The following is a 17,687-nucleotide window of genomic DNA, read 5'->3' on the forward strand; positions in this document are numbered from 1 at the left end:
GAGGAAGTGGTATTTGAGGCAAGCCTTGAATGGCAAATAGCATACAAACCAATAGATACTGACTTGGCCTTCCAGGTAGAAAGAACAGCATCAGCAAAGGCTTGGAGGGAGAAAATCAAAGAGTATTTGCAGGGATCAGCAGGTTGTCCAGTTTATCTTATATACTATACAAGCAGGAAGATGTTAGAAAAAGCAACTTTGAAAAAGAGGTGGGATCCAGGCTCTTGAAAGTCAATGTAATGATCTGTCAGCACTTTGGTCACCAATGGTGATAACAGTTGCTAAGCTGGAAGTGTGAAGTGCTCAGATGGGCATTTTGGAACCCTAGACCTCTCCGATCACAGTGCTGTTTGGGTTGGAGGAAGCAAAACATGGAGACAGTATGATGTAGGGTAGCTTTGGAGGAGTCCTGGTTGGATGTTCTGAATGTCAGCAGTGGCCACCAGGGTGTGTAGCAAGTGGGTGGCACCTAGGAGTGGGCCCCTTCTAGAGCATGAGGGGAAGCAACAAGAGGCCAGCTTCGTCATGATGGGGGCAGAGAAAGTCCTGGGGTGTGGAGTGCAGGCCCCACTGAGAGATGGCTGTTGGGCTTCTGCAGAGCAGGATCTCGTGCCAGGTCCTTGGTGATGGGGATGGAAACGGGGAGACCTGATCAGGCCGGCTGGTGTTCAGTGAAACCTATGAGGTTCTGTAGGAGAATGAGGGTTTGTGAGCCCTCTCTGTTCGGCCTTGCATCATTATGGAAAAGTTAGATTCTACCAAAGGGGGAAACTACAATTAAAACAAGTCCTAGAGAGATATGCTTAGAGACAAGATGAACTCATGATTGTGAAGAAGCCAAGTCAGAGCATTGCTCAGAACCCTGCGTGCAGGTCGCTGCCGTGGGATGTTGTCACTTCCCTCTGAAGCTGCCAGCCCTCCTCCATTATTGCTTGGACTTTATGACTCCCTTGTCCTCAGAAGGAGAAAGGAGCTTATTAAGTGAAGTGGCTGCCAAGTGTATTTTAAGACGAACAAAGCCTAGATCATTTTTTTTTCTCACTGCATACCATACATAATTGTATGAAGGGTAGGATTTGTTTGGTTTGCATTATGATTTTTTCCCCCAAGCTTAATTACAGTGTTAAAAAGGCAACTACAACTTGAAAGAAACTAGCTCCACGGTCATGGAGACCAGCATGACCATTCTGGGTTTGAAACGCACTTTCTTTATGAAGGGAATTAATTGTATATGAAACTTTGGGGCTTATGTAAAACACATTTTTATGAAAATAAACTTGAACAGTCATTAAAATGAATAGTTATTTTAAATAAGACTCAAATTACACGGTGGTGCCATGGAATTTTAGATGCCTCCCTTATTGGCTTTGTTTTGGGTTCAACTCTGCATTTACTAAGACAATATCAGGGCCCCAGAGGTAAGTCTTAGCTTATAATTAGGAATCAAATGTATAATTCCAATGAGAGATTATCAGGGGAGGTAAGGAAATGAAAAAGCTTGTACAGTATTTAGGTCCAAATAATTCATGAATAAGTAATTATATGTTGGAAAAGTCCAACATGTTAGCAGGAACTGTTGTGGCCTGATGGTTTGGCCTCAGACCAAGGAGCCAATTATGAAACTTGGCCTTCCAGCTTCGGGACATTCCCTGGGCAGCCTATAAATAAAAAATGTGATGGTCCCCACTGTTTCATCTGCCAGCACCGACATGAGGTATCTCGGGCTTGGAGATCTGTGTGGTTCAGGGAGAGCCCAGAGCTGAGCCCTCAGCTGGGATTAGGCCATGTTGAAACCTGAACAGTGCACCTCTCTGGGGTTCATCGGGGTGAGAACATGTGGCCGTGGATTTAGGGAGCCCACAAAGTTGTGTCCAGAAAGGTAGAGGAGGAGCTTGGGCTAGATGGCTCTGTTCTTGGTGTTCTGTTCCTTCCTCTGTCCCTGTCCCCTCATTTTGGGAAGAGGGGGTGGGAGCAACACACCTGAGCAGTGTGGGCTCAGCTGCTGTTCTGGGGCAGATGGGAAAGTACATCCTTTTTAACTGGGGAGAATCTGAGCTCATGGTCTCCAATCCTCAGGTGAGAGCCTCACTGATTTTCAGTCCCCCTGAACCCCCTACCTGTGGCCCTAACTCCACTAAATCACTAGCAGGACAGGATCTTGTGCCAGGTCCTGTTTTCCTCACTGCAGTGAGATACTTGTAGCTATTTAGATAAAAACCTGCATAAGAGGAAAGAAGGGAAGCTCTTGAAGTCATATGTAGGGATATTCAAGAAAGGGCCCTCATCCAGCTTGTCCCTGAGATTCATCCTTTAACACCAACGCCTCGATGCCAGCGTAGGTAATGAACCCATTTTGTGTTTCCCATAGGGTTGTTGTGAGTTCTCAGCAATGCAATACCTTATCCTATATAGCAATGCCCTTTTCTACCCACTTCTTGGATTCCCTGATTCAAACCAGTTCTTGGTTTGAACAGAGTGACCAGCAGCCACCCAAGGCCTCCAGAATGGTGTGCAGGTTGTTTAGTGAGGAGAAAGAGCACCCAGCTGGCAACTGCCAGGTAACAGAAAGTTCCCAGGGTGGAGTCTCCTGCAACCTCCCAGGGACCCATGCAAGCTACTGCAGGAGGTCTTCTTGGCTCATGCAAGGGGTGCTGGATGCCCTCTCCCTGCCACCCTCACCACATGCATTAGTCCCAGGTCCCTTGGAGTAGTGAAGCTGCTTAGATAGCTCCCTTATCCTTAGGCATGAGGCTGACGCCTACATCCCAGTGGTCAGCTCCTGAGAGGGAGGACCAGGCTGGCCCCACCTTCTGTGCTCCATATAGAGGGACCTTAGGGCAAGGCTGGGAACACTATAGGTGCGTGGGAAGACTTGTCAAACGATTTATTTGTTGTGGTGGAAACATTTAAACCTAGAAGTTCTGAAGTGCATTTTGGTCTGGCCCCAAATGCATGACTGGAAACGTGGGGTCTTGACATTTCTCTTCCCTTTCCATGGCATGGCTCAGTGAATCAATTGAAACCCATTAAGATTCTCAGAATGACAGGAGGAGAAAATCTTTCCAGTGAACACTCTTAGGATATTGTGACTGAACACCATTTCCTTGGACCTGGACTGTTTTCTCATTTTTAAAATCCCATCAATTGCAATCCCTCCTTGAGGTCGAGTATCTGGTTTTTACTTTCCTATTTCTTGACACAAAAGCCTATAGCAAAGGCTTGTAGATCCATGAATTACATACTTGTTAGTAACACCATCTTAGTAACACATGTTGCCTCATGTTCAAGAGGTAATGTGGAAAGAGGTCTCAATTTTCCTGGGTTTGTAAATCTAGAGATAATTGTCTTTCCAAAGACTGGCTGTGGGGTCCGGGGTCAGGAAACCTGGCGTGCAGACCTGGGCTTGCCTCCTAACTATTGTGTAACCTCTGTTTGTAGCATGTTCAAGCAACACTGTGTGTGTGCATGTGTGTGAGGGAGTGATGTCTTAAGCAAACTGTTTTTCTGTGGGAACACAATTGAGTTAAAAAAAATCTAAATTAAACACATCTTCTCCAGGAGCACATCTGTTGCACAGAGTGAAGCCCATTCCATCAATATAGTTGCCTGCAGTGCAATGAAGTCATTCTTATCTAATTCCTAAAACCTGAAATGAGGGTAACAGGCCAGTATTAAATATTAAAGGTTTTTTTTTTTCCCCCCCACATTTTGCTGTTCTCTTCCAGAGAACACAAAGAACACTGACATATTTTCCGGAGCTCAGGTGGATAGCTAATGGACTGGAGAAGTTTCAACTCAACTGGAGTGATACATAAAGAGAAAACTTAATTACAGTCAGGATTCAGTGGGTTAACTTGGTAGACAAATAGCCACCATAGAGTCGCCGCTGTATTTCATAGTATCTAAGAAACTATTGATTTTAAGATGCATCGTTATTTTATATACCTCTAAGAATATAAAAGTCCTGTCAATTAGACTATGACCACAATGCTTTATAACTTAGAATTATAATTTTAGATTTATTGAAAAAGCCCTTTAAGTTTATTTAGATACTGTGCATACATTAAAATGAACATATAAGCAAAATAAGTTGGCTGCAATATTCCTAAGCTATTTTCACACAACAGGCTCTTCTGAATACTCTCTGACTCTGAGTTGCTGATGTCTGTGAGTCTCTATGCAGCGCCTCCCTCCGTGACATCAAGAGCAGTGTTAATCATCATCTCTTCCTACATCACTGCACTATTGATCTGGGGTTTTCTTCCCAGACCCTCATGCCAATTTGTAAGCTCTAGAACTGGTGCTTTCCTGATCTTACCAGAAGGTAAAAACCCAGGACTCATGTTCTTTCCTCAAATGATTCTTAAATGGTTTGCTGACTGAAAAATTAGGGTTTGCAATGGTCTCATTCTTCCACTAGAACAACAACCAGGTGTCCTCATGGGTGGGCACTGGCAAGGCCATGACCTTCATCTTGTTTAGCAACAGTTTAAGATGCCACTACCAGCATTGTGTTGGGCTGTCCTGGTAAGTTGCTTCCTACTTCCTTCCTCCCTAATCTCACATAGCCATTATTTGCAGAGAAATCTTATGTATAATTCATCAGATGCATGGATAAGGATGCCTGATATTCTACTTGCCAGTCCCTGTATGTTTATTCCATGGAAATGAGAAGTGGAAGAGGGACGGTGAAGTCTAGATTCTTGCCTTTAAGGCCCAGCAACTGCACTCACTAGTAAAATGTGGCTCAATGAATGGTCAACTTAAAGAGCTACTGCTCCAGAAAGTCTTACCCAGTAATCTTGCTGTGCGAGCATCATACCTGGTACTTAGCTCTGTCGTAGCACATTCCATGCTGTATGGTGAGGCTCTATTTACTGTGTCCTCATTGAGAACTGTCATCTTAGTAACCCTAGTGCATTGTGCAATGACTAGATTTTGGGTGAATGTTTGGCAAAAGATTGAGGTTGAAGAGAACAGGGCAGGAACGTTCAGGGGCGGGGAAAGGTCAGCCGGATTTGAAGAAGGTGGAATTGTGCTGCTTGGCTGAGGTGGACAATGTATGAGAGGAAGCAGTGGGAAGCTGGAACATGACTGTAGGCCGGTGCCAGGTAATGGAGAGCCTTGAGTACTACCAGAAGGGAGACTATTTGCTTGTGCAGAACCTGGCCTAGACTATTTCAGGGCATCTACGTGTAATCCAACTTGGACACTGAGTCACAGAGGACAATGTGGCAAAATGAATTGGTTACTATTAACCATATACCAGATGAGGTTATCCAAATGGAGAACCTGATACACCTGGAACTTCAGTAAAGTAGGTTATGTTTTCATAGTGGCATTCATTCATTCATTCACTCATTCATAGATTCTACTAGGATTAATGGATGATGACCATGTACCAGGCACTGAGGACACATGGGATGAATGTTGCAGAATTTGTATCTTGAAGGAGATCACAGTCTAATGGGGGGAGAGAGATCTGTGTATATCCACATATGTAAATTTGGATACATAAATATATAAGGAATTTGTACAATAGAAAGTATTTGGGATTCAGAGTGTTACATTCAAAGTATTGTGGAGGTACAAGGAGGGAGAGACCATCTTTACATGGGTGGGTCAAAGAAAATCTACAGGGCCAAGATGATTCTTAAAACATTTGTGACCAAGCCAGAGATAACCGTCCTCTATAAATGTATTTCCCCCAGAAGAGTGGTAGCCCCTATCAAACAAGGGTGCAGAAAATGGTGTGTACTCCGTGGAATGCACAGTGTGTATTAGCATATTAAAGGCATATTGAAGACCAACAGTACAAACAAGCAAACAAACAAACAAAAAGCCCCCAACTTATTTGGCTTGTGAAATCTACCATTTTCCAGACTTAGCTGACCACTGAATCTTTCTATGGCAGAATACCTGTTACTATCTGAACACCTATTAAGGTATCACACCTATTAATTTCTTCATGTTACAGTTTAGGGAGCATGACTGATGACCTGTTTTGGGTGGGGGCTTCTCTGAGGCCAAGAAGCATTGGATGTCCTTCCTAATACTATGGGTTTCTGCTCTTCTTAGAGTTCTCATTGAGAATTGATATTTGTCATATGTATAGGAACATGTGTGCTCATAAGCATGGTTTGTGCCTTTCAGTATCCAAAATTAACACAAAAATATAAAGTGCTGTGGAGTTACAAGGAGGGAGGGACCATCTTTACATGGGTGGGTCAAAGTAAATCTACAGGGCGAAGATGATTCTTAAAATATTTGTGACCAAGCCAGAGATAACTCTGCCTCAAAAGCCATATAATTTTGTGTGGGAAGGAGTGTTATATTGAGATCAACCATCATTCATTGCACTGTAAAATGCAAAGGATGTTTATGAAATAATTTAGAAACTGAAAAAATGCATAGGCATTGGCCACTGTGCTTCGTGAGTACTTCTACTAGGGGCTTCTAAGGCCTGGCTATTTGCAATGCTTTCTTAGACTTTTATATATAATTTTGGTAACAATGCAGAAAAATTCCTTGTCAAATTACCTGGAGATGTTTCATCTTGGTTGCTGATTGTTGTAAAGCTCAAAGCAAGAAGGATTCCTATTGTTATAATGAAACAAGTTCAGCTTTACCTGAGCAATAACAATAAATGCTCACCAGTACACTTACTCTGAAGAGTCTACTGTGCATGGAAGATTTGGAATGACTTTGACTGTTTGATCATTAATATTTTGGATTCGTATATCCCTGTGAAACATGTCTATAAAGTGAAATCTCATATCCCAAACACAGATTTCCAGTTTAACCAGAACTGGGGTCTATTTCTGGTCTAGTTTGATTCACAGACCCGTAGGCCATACTCAATTTCTACATCTTGCTTGGTTGACAGAGAACATTAAAGTAACAGCCACAATCAATCTCTAGCCTTCCAGAAGCACATTCTCCTCCTTTCACTCCAGAAAGAGACTATAGCAGAGTTGAGCAAAGTATTGCAGCCTATGAGCAGAACAGCATCCCAAGTGGTGGCTTTGTGATTGAGAGGAGATTCTTTCAGGGCTGACACTATTTCCTTTGCATGTATTTAGATAAAGAGGGTTTGCGAAGTATTTGTTAAATGAATGAAGGAGTGAATGAATGAATGCATGCCAGGTCAGCTTGAGCAATGTTCAGACTTGAATATTTCACAGACCAGAGGGTAGATCAGTGAATGTCTGAGGCAGGGCAGCCCTCTCTCCTTGTCTTCTACATTTGTTATAAACCTGATGAGATGAAATCCAGTGAGTCCTCAGAATAGCTAGACTTGAAAACATCACCCTTCACCCTCCTTTCAAAGTGTGCTCCCCTCCGCAGCCCTCCAGCCAAGCCCCCTCTGTCTGGGAAAGGTGCCAGGAGGGAAGAGTCCCTGAGCAAGCCTCAGAAGGCATCTGAGGGTAATGAGAAAAACACATCTCACTGCACACACAGATCCTTTTGCCTCGGCTTTGCCTGTGTGAGCTTGTGGGAGAGGCTGGAAAGCACATTCTTTAAAATCTTGGCCCTTAAAAGGAATGCATCTTGGGTTGAAATGTCAGCTTGGCTGTGCCCCGACTGCAGGACAGTTCTTTTAGTGCTGGCTTTTTGACACGATAAAACCCATCCCCTTCCCTTCCACTCTGGGAATGGTTCATAGAACTGATGAAATTTCAAGCCCTCACTCAGCCAAACTGTATTGGATTTTTATCACAATACAAAGATTTTACAAATTGCATTTCTATCCTTCCTCTTTAGTCTTCTCCCCCACCACCCCCACCTCAAAACCGTGTCTTATCTGGAACCAGCTGCATTAGATATCCAAGCAAGTCTTTACTCTGGACCCTGGGGTCAGTCACATCCATTTCTCTCTACCTTTTAAAAAGCCAGCCTGAGCTTGCACCGCTCTGGCCTGCAGCAGGCTGGGTCAGGCTGTGGGTGGCCGGAAGATGAGCTCATGCCCTTGTCTCACTGCCCGGCTCATAGCTCATCTTGCTGGACTGTCACTTGCCGAGTTAAATCTGAGTTTTGAAACATCATTCTTCAGCTATTTATTTTTGTCTTTGGAGATTTTTAAGCATTACTTTAAATGTATTCCAGCTTTGTTTGGAAGTTTGACTTTGCTGACTTCTGACCTTACAAGAGTCCCCCTGAGTTTAATTGCCTGATGTTACTTTGGGATCAACCAGAATTTACTCCCTCCCTTTCCTAGCATTTAGACAGAAAATCTGTCACTCCTATAGACATGGGCCTTCTCCCTGGCTTCCTTCACCTCCTGTCCTGGATTTTCATAGGCAGTCTATGTGCCTCTGAGCCAGGGATGGCAGTGATCAATCTGTGGCTTTCTGAAAGACGGGGCTCATCAAACATTTCCATAGACAAACATTCGCGGGATACCTACTCTATGAAGGGCACATAAAGTGGAGCCTCCATTGAGACAACAGCTTCATCTTCATTTGTTCATTCTTGTGCTTGGGTGTTCTGTGTCCTAGCACTGCAGTAGGCACTGAGGAGTAATAAAGAAACATAGTCTACTTTTTAGGAGTTTAAACACACCTGGATTTAAGATGTATGTACTCACAGCAGAGTTCTATCTCAGCAGCACAAAGGTGTCACAAGCAAAGTCTCTGGGTTCGTGGGCAGGAGGATATTGCTTGCTGAGAATGAAGCAGACATGGTAATCTACCTACAGCATTTCCTGAGCTTTGATCCTTGGTAAAGGCTTCTGCAGGGACTGAAGGAGACAAAGAGAAGAATCCATCTCGATCCCTAGCCTCAAGGAATTGACAATCCAATAAAAGAGGAGGCTCATGCAGTACACTGCGAATTCTTGTCTAGAGAGAGGCATAATCCTGAGATTATGAGGTATGGCCAGCAGTCACTGTCCAATTAGGCCCTAGTCATCTGCTTCTCCCACTGTGTGGTGGGCAGATGGCCTCTGGGAGTTAATGATGTTTCTAGAAAGTCTCAATTTCCAGCCACAGCTGGAAGGGATGACCAGCAACACTGCAACCACCTTAGCTTTGGTAATTGTACCTTTCCATCCTTTCTCCAAACCAGGTTCTGGTCATTTCCATTTTCTAGGTTCCTAAGTGACTTCAATTTTCAATATAGTTGCAGGTGTCTTGGGTCTCTTAATTTGACAAAATAGCTTTTAAATAAGGACAGAGACCTTGGAAAAAAGGACACGACAGATTTTCACCTTATCTTCCAAGCCATTAACCACCAGTCCTTGCTTGCCTGACCCCTTGAGTACTGCTGTGAGGGTGGGAGGGGAGGAAAGCCCCTTTAAGAATATGCATTCAGGAATCCAAGGGTTGAATTCCTTTGGGTTTCTGTTAGAAACAGCTTTATGTCCCTGTGCCCAGAGAGGCTGTTGTATTTTTAGTTCTCTCTCATCTCTTTAACTAGGTGGGGATTGCCAGGCTGGAGGGATGTTTGTGCTATGTCCTGTAAATGTCCTCTGAAAGTCTTCATATCTTTTCTCTTTACCATCCTGTTTTCCTATATGTGCATGTACATACATGAACACACAAATGGAGACATATAGGATCCTCAAGATGTACATGGCATGGGGAAGGTGTGGCTATTTTGCAAGACCAAGCTTGTAAGGCCATGAAGTGCTGGACAAAGCCCTGGCCTGGGAGCTGGGAGGCTTCAGTTTTAAGTCTGGTTTTTATCTCAGTGTGGCCCTAGGCAAGTTCCTTTCCCTTTTGCATTTTATGTTTCTCAATTGCATTACTAGGTGTTTGGCAATACAACCTCTAAGAACTTTCTATGATTCTAAGAATCTTCCTTTCTATCTCATTGGCCTCTCTTGGTATCAGGCAGGGGCTAGAGTTTGACAGCGGTCCCCTGGGCCTAGGGTGTGATGTGGAGTGGAAATGTCAATATGGCAAGTCATATCTACTGGGGGTTTTGGACCCAAAGCTGAAAATTGAGTCCAAATATGTTGTCCATCAATTAGCTCCAGGGAAACCCTGGGTGCCAGGGTGCAGTGCCTGGGTGTGGGTGATGGGGCAAGGAGACAGACATCAAGGAACCAGGGTTGCTCTTATGCCCATGCCTATAGGGTCCTTTAATTATTCCTGGGCCCAGTGTGCACAGGTGGGCTGATTTATTTAAGGGGACTAGAGTGGAGTAAATTCTAACCTTTTATGTTTGGTGCTGTAAAGAGGAGAACTGACATTTTCCTTCATGGAAAGTATGTTTTCCTTTATATTTTCCTTAGTGGCCTTCCAAGTGATTTAAAATGAAATACACTTAAACCAAATGCAGAATAAATCATCTTAAAAACAGAAACCAAATCCAGGAGGCTTTCAAGCGGAGGTGGGGACACAATAGTTTTCCCTGGAGGTACCCAAGGACCATGACTGCGCAAGGGGGAGGCAGTTGAGCCTTACATTATGATCCGTGAATTTCACTCTAGAGGGAAGAACTGGACTCACTTCGGACCCTGAGGAGATGCAAATAAGTCTTCTCTCAAATTCAAAAGTCTAGAATGGTTACCTAAGCCAACAGCCTAATCGTAACCACAGAGGGACTTTGTGGGCAAAGTTGTGAGTTCTGGGAGAAACATGTCTCATTCAGGTCAGGGATTTCAGTCGGTTCCCCCTTCTTCCATGATCCAGGTAACTCTTCCTGGCAACCATTTTGGAGTTTCTGAAGGTTAGAAAACGTTCCAACACAGCTCTTCTGTCCTAATCATTAGTTTTTCATGCATCTACCATCTATCCATCCATCCATCCATCCATCCCTCCCTCCCTCCCTCCATCCCTCCCTCCCTCCTTCCATCCCTCTGTCCATCTGTCAACACAGCAAATACACTGTGAGCATTTACTGTGTGCCAGGTATTAACCTAGGTGGTGGGGATGAGATGGCATAATGGACATTTTTTTGGTTTTCTTCTCTTGCTTTATTTCACCATTTTCTCTACCAAAAGGAAGTTTGCCATGGCTCTGGTTTAGAAAAGGTTGCTTTTCTCCCCAGTTTTAGGTGTGGGTCCTTAACTGGATCAGTGAATCCCACTGGCATACACCATTCTCCCAGCAGCTGGTCACAGTGATTAGTTGGATGAACATCCCATGACTTAATTCAGGTTATTAACAATGAGCAGGAGTCAATCCAAAGACTTTTATTTGAGATATTAGATATGTGGATCTCTCTCTTCCTCTGGATCAGGACCTGAAAGCATTCCAGGGGCTGAGGGCTGTCATTTGGCAACAATCACAGGGAGTCTGCAGAGGACAGAGCCAAGGCCAAGAAGGTTTAAATGAGATATTACGAGTGAGAAGTCAGTCAAACTCTACTACAAGGCTATAGTAGCTAGAATAGCATGGCACTGGTACACAAATAGACACATAGATCAATGGAACAGAATAGAGAACTCAGAAATAAAGCTGCACATCTACAACCAACTGATCTTTGACAAAGTTAACAAAAATAAACAATGGGAAAAAGACCCCCTATTCAATAAATGGTGCTTGGAAAACTGGCTAGCCATATGCAGAGGAATGAAACTTTACTCCTAGCTCTCAGCATATACAAAAATTAACTTGAGATGGTTTAAAGACTTAAGAGTAAAAACTCAAACTATAAAAATTATAGAAGAAAACCTAGGAAATACTCTTTTAGACATCAGCCTAGGCAAAGAATTTATGACTAAGTCCTCAAAAGCAAATACAAGACCGAATATTGACAGTTGTACCTAATTAAACTAAAGTGCCTCTACACAAAAAAAGAAGCTATCAACAGAGTAAACAGACAATATACAGAATAGGAGATAATATTTGCAGACTATGTACCTGACAAATAACTAATATCCATAATCGATAAGAAACTCAAATCAACAAGCAAAAAACAACCCCATTAAAAAGTGGGCAGAGGACACGAACAGACACTTATCAAAAGAAGACATATAAACAGCTAACAAACATATGAAAAAATGCTCAACGTCACTATCAGAGAAATGCAAATGAAAACCACAATGAGACATGATTTCATACCAGCCCAAATGGCTATTACTGAAAAGTCAGAAAGCAACAGATGTTGGTGAGGTTGCAGAGAAAGGAGAATGCTTATATACTGTTGGTAAAAATGTAAATTAGTTCAGCCCCTGTGGAAATCAGTTTGGAGATTTCTCAAAGAAGTAAAAATAGAACTACCATTTGACCCAGCAACTCCATTACTGGGTATATACCCAGAGGAAAATAAATTGTTTTACCAAAAAAACCAACCAACCAAACAAAAAAAACAAAAAAGAAATGCCTGCACTGATATGTTTATTGTAGCACTATTCACAATAGCAAAGACATAGAATCAACCTAGGTGCTCATCAGTGGTGGACTGGATAAAGAAAATATGGTACATATACACCATGGAACACTATGCAGCCATAAAGAAGAATGAAATTATGTCCTTTGCAGCAACATGGATGCAGCTGGAGACCATTAGCTAAGTGAATTAATATAGAAACAGAAAACCAAATATTGCATGTTCTCACTTATAAGTGGGAGCTAAACATTGGGTACCCATCAGCATAAAGATGGGGAAAATAGATACTGGGGACTCCAAAAGTGGTGAGAGAGGGAGAGAGCAAAGGCTGAAAAACTTCCTATTGAGTACTGCGTTCACTATTTCAGCAACAGGATCAATAGAAGCCAAAACCTCAGCATCATACAACATACCCTTGTAACAAACCTGTACCCCCTAATCTAAAATAACAAAAGTTTAAAAAGGGGAAAAAGAGAAGTCAGGTCCTGCTCACATCCCTGAAGTCTTTGAACCAAGCTTTGTCTGAGGCCACACCCAGTTTAGTTTTGGGAGCCAGTATATTCCTTTTACTGTTCAAGCCAGTTTAACACGCGTTCTGTTGCTTGCAACTGAAAGCATTCTAAACAGATGCAGAGGCAGCATTTGTGTAGAGGTTAAGAGCCAGGAATCTGGGATAAACAAAGAGCATGGGCCTTGGGCCAAGCTGCTTGACTTCGAATCCCAACTTCACTGCCCAATAGCAGTATGACCTTCTCATGCCTCATTTTCTTCCTGAGAAAAATGGGAGTAATATTCCTGCCCCATGGGGTTGGTGTAAGGATTAAGTTAGAATGTGAAAGCACGTACAATGGTGCTCAGCATATAGTAAATGCCATGTAGTTTTAAAAAACTGAGTATAGTGGTGAAAAACACTTGGTTGCCATTCTAGAGGAGCTCTTGGTTTCCCTCTGACTGCTGCCTCCATGGAGGGATGGGACAGATAGCAGTAACACCAACCATCACAGGGGCCTCTAACCTGAGTAGTGAGTTCTCAGCACCTATTGCAAGGACTGTTTGAGCAAAATGCAAATCTGCACCATTGTTTAAAACCATACAGTAGCTTTATAACTATGTACATGAGTAGTATCACTTTCTTCGAGCGTGGATGCGATCCAGCTCACTTAGAACAATGACATTGTAAACTTGTCACACCACTGCTCTGCGTCTTTTACTTGCTAAGATGTTGTTTGTCTGACATACAACAGGCTAGTTCGCTCTCCCACACTGACTCATCGTATTGTTATGCTGTGATGATATACTAAATTTGTGCTGTGGTCATTCCATGGTAGGTTGTAAAGACAGTGCCAAAGAGGTCATGTCTGTCACTATGACATGGTGTACCTGCCATAATAATTGGTATATTTGTGTATCATCATGATGGATGGTATCTGTCTCTCACTATGACATGAAGTATCTGTCAAGCTGTCATTGTAGTATTTTTCCATCATGATGACACAGAATATCTGTTAAGGTGACCAGGTATGCCTGTTAGTCACCATGGTATACCTGTCACTGTGACACCATACCTACCAGCTATGGTGATATGGTGGATCTATCAGTAGTGGTGATAGGAGGTATCTGGCTGTAACAATGGCACAGGGCTCCTGCTTTTTGATCTTATATGTTAGTTTCCCAGTGGCTCCATAGATCACCTTCTGGTCAGTTCTTTGTTGGTTGTCTTATCTAATCAAGCTAGTGCTCCAAATATTTGCAGTGGCTCCCGAGCTGAACTTTATTCCCCTTACCTGCTGAGCTTACTATTCTTGGCTCAAGAAATGGCCCTTATTATTGGTGTCATCTTAAACTACCTCCCAAACCTCAAACTTGAGACTTACTTGAGTCTCTCCCCTTCTCTTGTTCCACAGTCACCAAGTCCTATGGCATCACTTCCTAATTATCCCCTAACCCGTCCCCTTCTCTCCATCACCACTGCTCCCATTAGAGCTGTGGCCCTGGCCTTCCTGCCTCCAGAGGGGTGCCCCTGGTGAATCCATTCTCAACCCTGTAATCAAACTGATTACTCTAGCACAGAACGATCATGTCAGCCTCCTTTTCCAAGACCTGAAAATTGGCAATGGCACTTTACATTTTCCAAATGCAATTGAAATCTCATATTCTCATTCCAGGTGTCTGGGATTTAGCCCTGACCACTTTTTACCCCTTGTCTCCCAGCGCTTCCCTTTTAACCCTATTCCCCAGCCCCTCACTTGGCTCCTTCTTTATTCATGCCACTCTTACCACTGGACACTCACAGGCTGTGTGAATGTGAATACTGGCTCCATAATCCAAGGAGTGTGTCATTTTAGGTGAGTTACCTAACTGCTCTGTGCCTCAGTTTCTTCTTCTGTAAATTGGATAAACAGTACGCCTACCTTATCAGGTTGCAGCGAAGATTAAAAGAGTTAATTAATATAGAGGACATATAAAACTGCCTGACCCCTACCAAGCACTCAGTACGTGTTAGTTATCATTACTGTTATTAATTTTTTTTTTTTTGAGACCGAGTCTCACTCTGTCATCCAGGCTGGAGTGCAGTGGCGCAGTCTCAGCTCACTACAATCTCCACCTCCCAGGTTCAAGTGATTCTCCTGCCTCAGCCTCCCAAAGTTAGGATTACAGGCACATGCCACCATGCCAGGCTAATTTTTGTATTTTCAGTAGAGACAAGGTCTTGCCATGTTGGCCAGGTTGGTCTCGAACTCCTGACCTCAAGTGATCAGGCTGCCTTGGCCTCCCAAAGTGCTGGGATTACAGTTGTGAGCCACTGCGCTAGGCCTATTAATGTTTTTTAATCCCTTTATGTATATCCAGATTAGATGCCCTCTTCCCTGAATTTCCTTTATCAAGAATTTCCTAAACACCCAAAGCTAGACATTGAATCTTCTGTGGGGTCACCCTTTGGCATTTATCACATTTTGCCTTATTTTATTGTTACTCTCATATTTACTTTAATAAACTTTAAGTTCTTAGAGGTAAAAAACATGTTTTAGGTGTCTTCCTCAGCACCCAGAACAATGAGTAGTGCAATAAATAACAATAAATGAATCTGTGATTGTGTACTTCTTCTCTTTGAGATTGTAAAGATCTGGACTTTCTGCTCATCTGGAAACAATCAACTCAGATGCTCCTGGAACATGCTGAGAGACTCCTGCAGGTCACTGAGACAAGGGGTGGTGAAATATTTAACAGCACAGGCTCTGACTCATCAGAATGAAGGCTGGCACAAACCACCAAGATGGTGGCACTGGTGTGTCCCAGCTGAACCAGGTATGCCACGGCCCCCCCTGAGGTAGTGAGGATGTCCTGGGCCAAACAGGAGAAATCTGAGTCAACTGCCTTGAACAAGAAGGGATTTACTCTCTCAGATAAGAAGCCTGAACATAGGGTCACTCCACGTTAGTGACCAGGACTCAACTGCATGATGGAGGACCCAGGCTCTGTTCCTAGGAACTGGCTGTCTTCAGGCTGTCCTCCCATGATAGCCTCCTGACAGTTCCTGAGATAGAATACAAGAACGTGTGCTCGTTTTTATCAGAAAGAGAAACTTTACCCTGCAGCCCCAACAGATCTCATCTGACATACTGTTGGTCAGAGTTTAGCCACAGGACTGTGCCTAAACCAATCACCAGCAAGGAGAATGCAACCTCCATGTTAGATTTTACCAATCAGAATTTACTCAAGTCAGGAGGAAGAGGAATGGACACTGGAACAAAATCAAGGCGCTCTCAGCCTGAAGGAAGAGGATTTTGGCCACTGATAACCAAAGACATCTGCCATATCACTCTTCATAAACAGGAGAGAGACTCTGCCACCGCATCTAAATAAACCTTGTACTTATTCAAATTTTAGATGAAAAACAAACATCACCAAACAAATCATATTCACCTGTAAATAAAACTGAATATGATCCAAATACAGGCTAGCCTTTGGGTGAAAAACCTCTGCATTTATCAGAAGTTGTCCAGCTCCATACCCCCCAAATCCTGAAAATTATTCCATCACTTGAGCCTCCAGGGTAATTGCTTATGATTTGAGACAAGATAAACATACATTTCTTCAAAGAAAGGCCTACTTCTACCAGCTATAAAGGCATACAAACAAAATTCTCAGTGCTGTTATGTCTTATTTCTGTTTATTTTTTTAGTTTTTTGAGATGGAGTCTTGCTCTGTCACCCAGTCTGGAGTGCAGACTGGCATGATCTCAGCTCACTGCAACCTCTGCCTCCCGGGTTCAAGTATTTCTCCTGCCTCAGCCTCCTGAGTAGTTGGGACTACAGGTGTGCACCACCACGCCCTGCTAATTTTTAGTATTTTTAGTAGAGATGAGGTTTCACCATGTTAGCCAGGCTGGTCTTGATCTCCTGACCGCGTGATCTGCCTGCCTTGGCCCCCCAAAGTGCTGGGATTACAGGCGTGAGCCACCGTGCCTGGCCATATCTTATTTCTAGTTAACCATGGGTCAGTCTTTCAGTGGCTTTCGTTGTCTGCTAGAAAACCAAAACCAAAACAAAACAAAACAAAACAAAGAACCTCAGCAAAATGCCCAAGGCCTTCTGCGCCTGGGCTCACTCTGACTCACCAGCCTGTCGCCCCCTGTGCCCAAGAGCTCCTGGCTTTGCAGCCACATGGATATACTTGAATGCATTGGACACGTCAGGTTCTTTTTCTTAATTTTTGTATTTTTGGCCTTTCTTTCTTTGTCTATCTGGCAACTTCTACCCATCCTAAGACCTAATTCAATTGTCACCTCCTTTGTCAGAAGCATGACCTTTTCTAGGCCTTCCCAGGCAGGTCATTGTGCCTCTGCCTGTGTATGGCTCAGCCTTAAAGCACCGCTCTGTTGGAGCCATTGCCATGTTGCTGTAATTCTGTTATCTGCTGGCACCTAGTCTCCTGAAGCTGAGGGGCCACTCCTACATTCTCTGCCACTTTCTTCTGGCATAGACCCAGTACACATCATAGAGATAAGGGTGGTAAATAAATGGTTTCATGTGTAAGCTTATAGTTTTCTTTTTCTTTCTTTCTTTTCTTGAGATGGAGTATGGCTCTGTCACCCAGGCTGGCGTGCAGTGGCGCGATCTCAGCTCCCTGCAAGCTCCGCCTCCCGGGTTCATGCCATTCTCCTGCCTCGGCCTCCCGAGTAGCTGGAACTACAGGTGCCCACCACCACGCCTGGCTAATTTTTTTGTATTTTCAGTAGAGACAGGGTTACTGGATTAGTCAGGATGGTCTCAATCTCCTGACCTTGTGATCCACTTGCCTCGGCCTCCCAAAGTGCTGGGATTACAGGCGTGAGTCACCACGCCCAGTCGCTTATAGGTATCTTAATATGTTAGAGATAACTTGGTGGATGTGTTACCTATTACCCT

Source organism: Macaca thibetana, chromosome 13 (genome assembly GCF_024542745.1).
Source record: "Macaca thibetana thibetana isolate TM-01 chromosome 13, ASM2454274v1, whole genome shotgun sequence".
NCBI lineage: Eukaryota > Metazoa > Chordata > Mammalia > Primates > Cercopithecidae > Macaca > Macaca thibetana.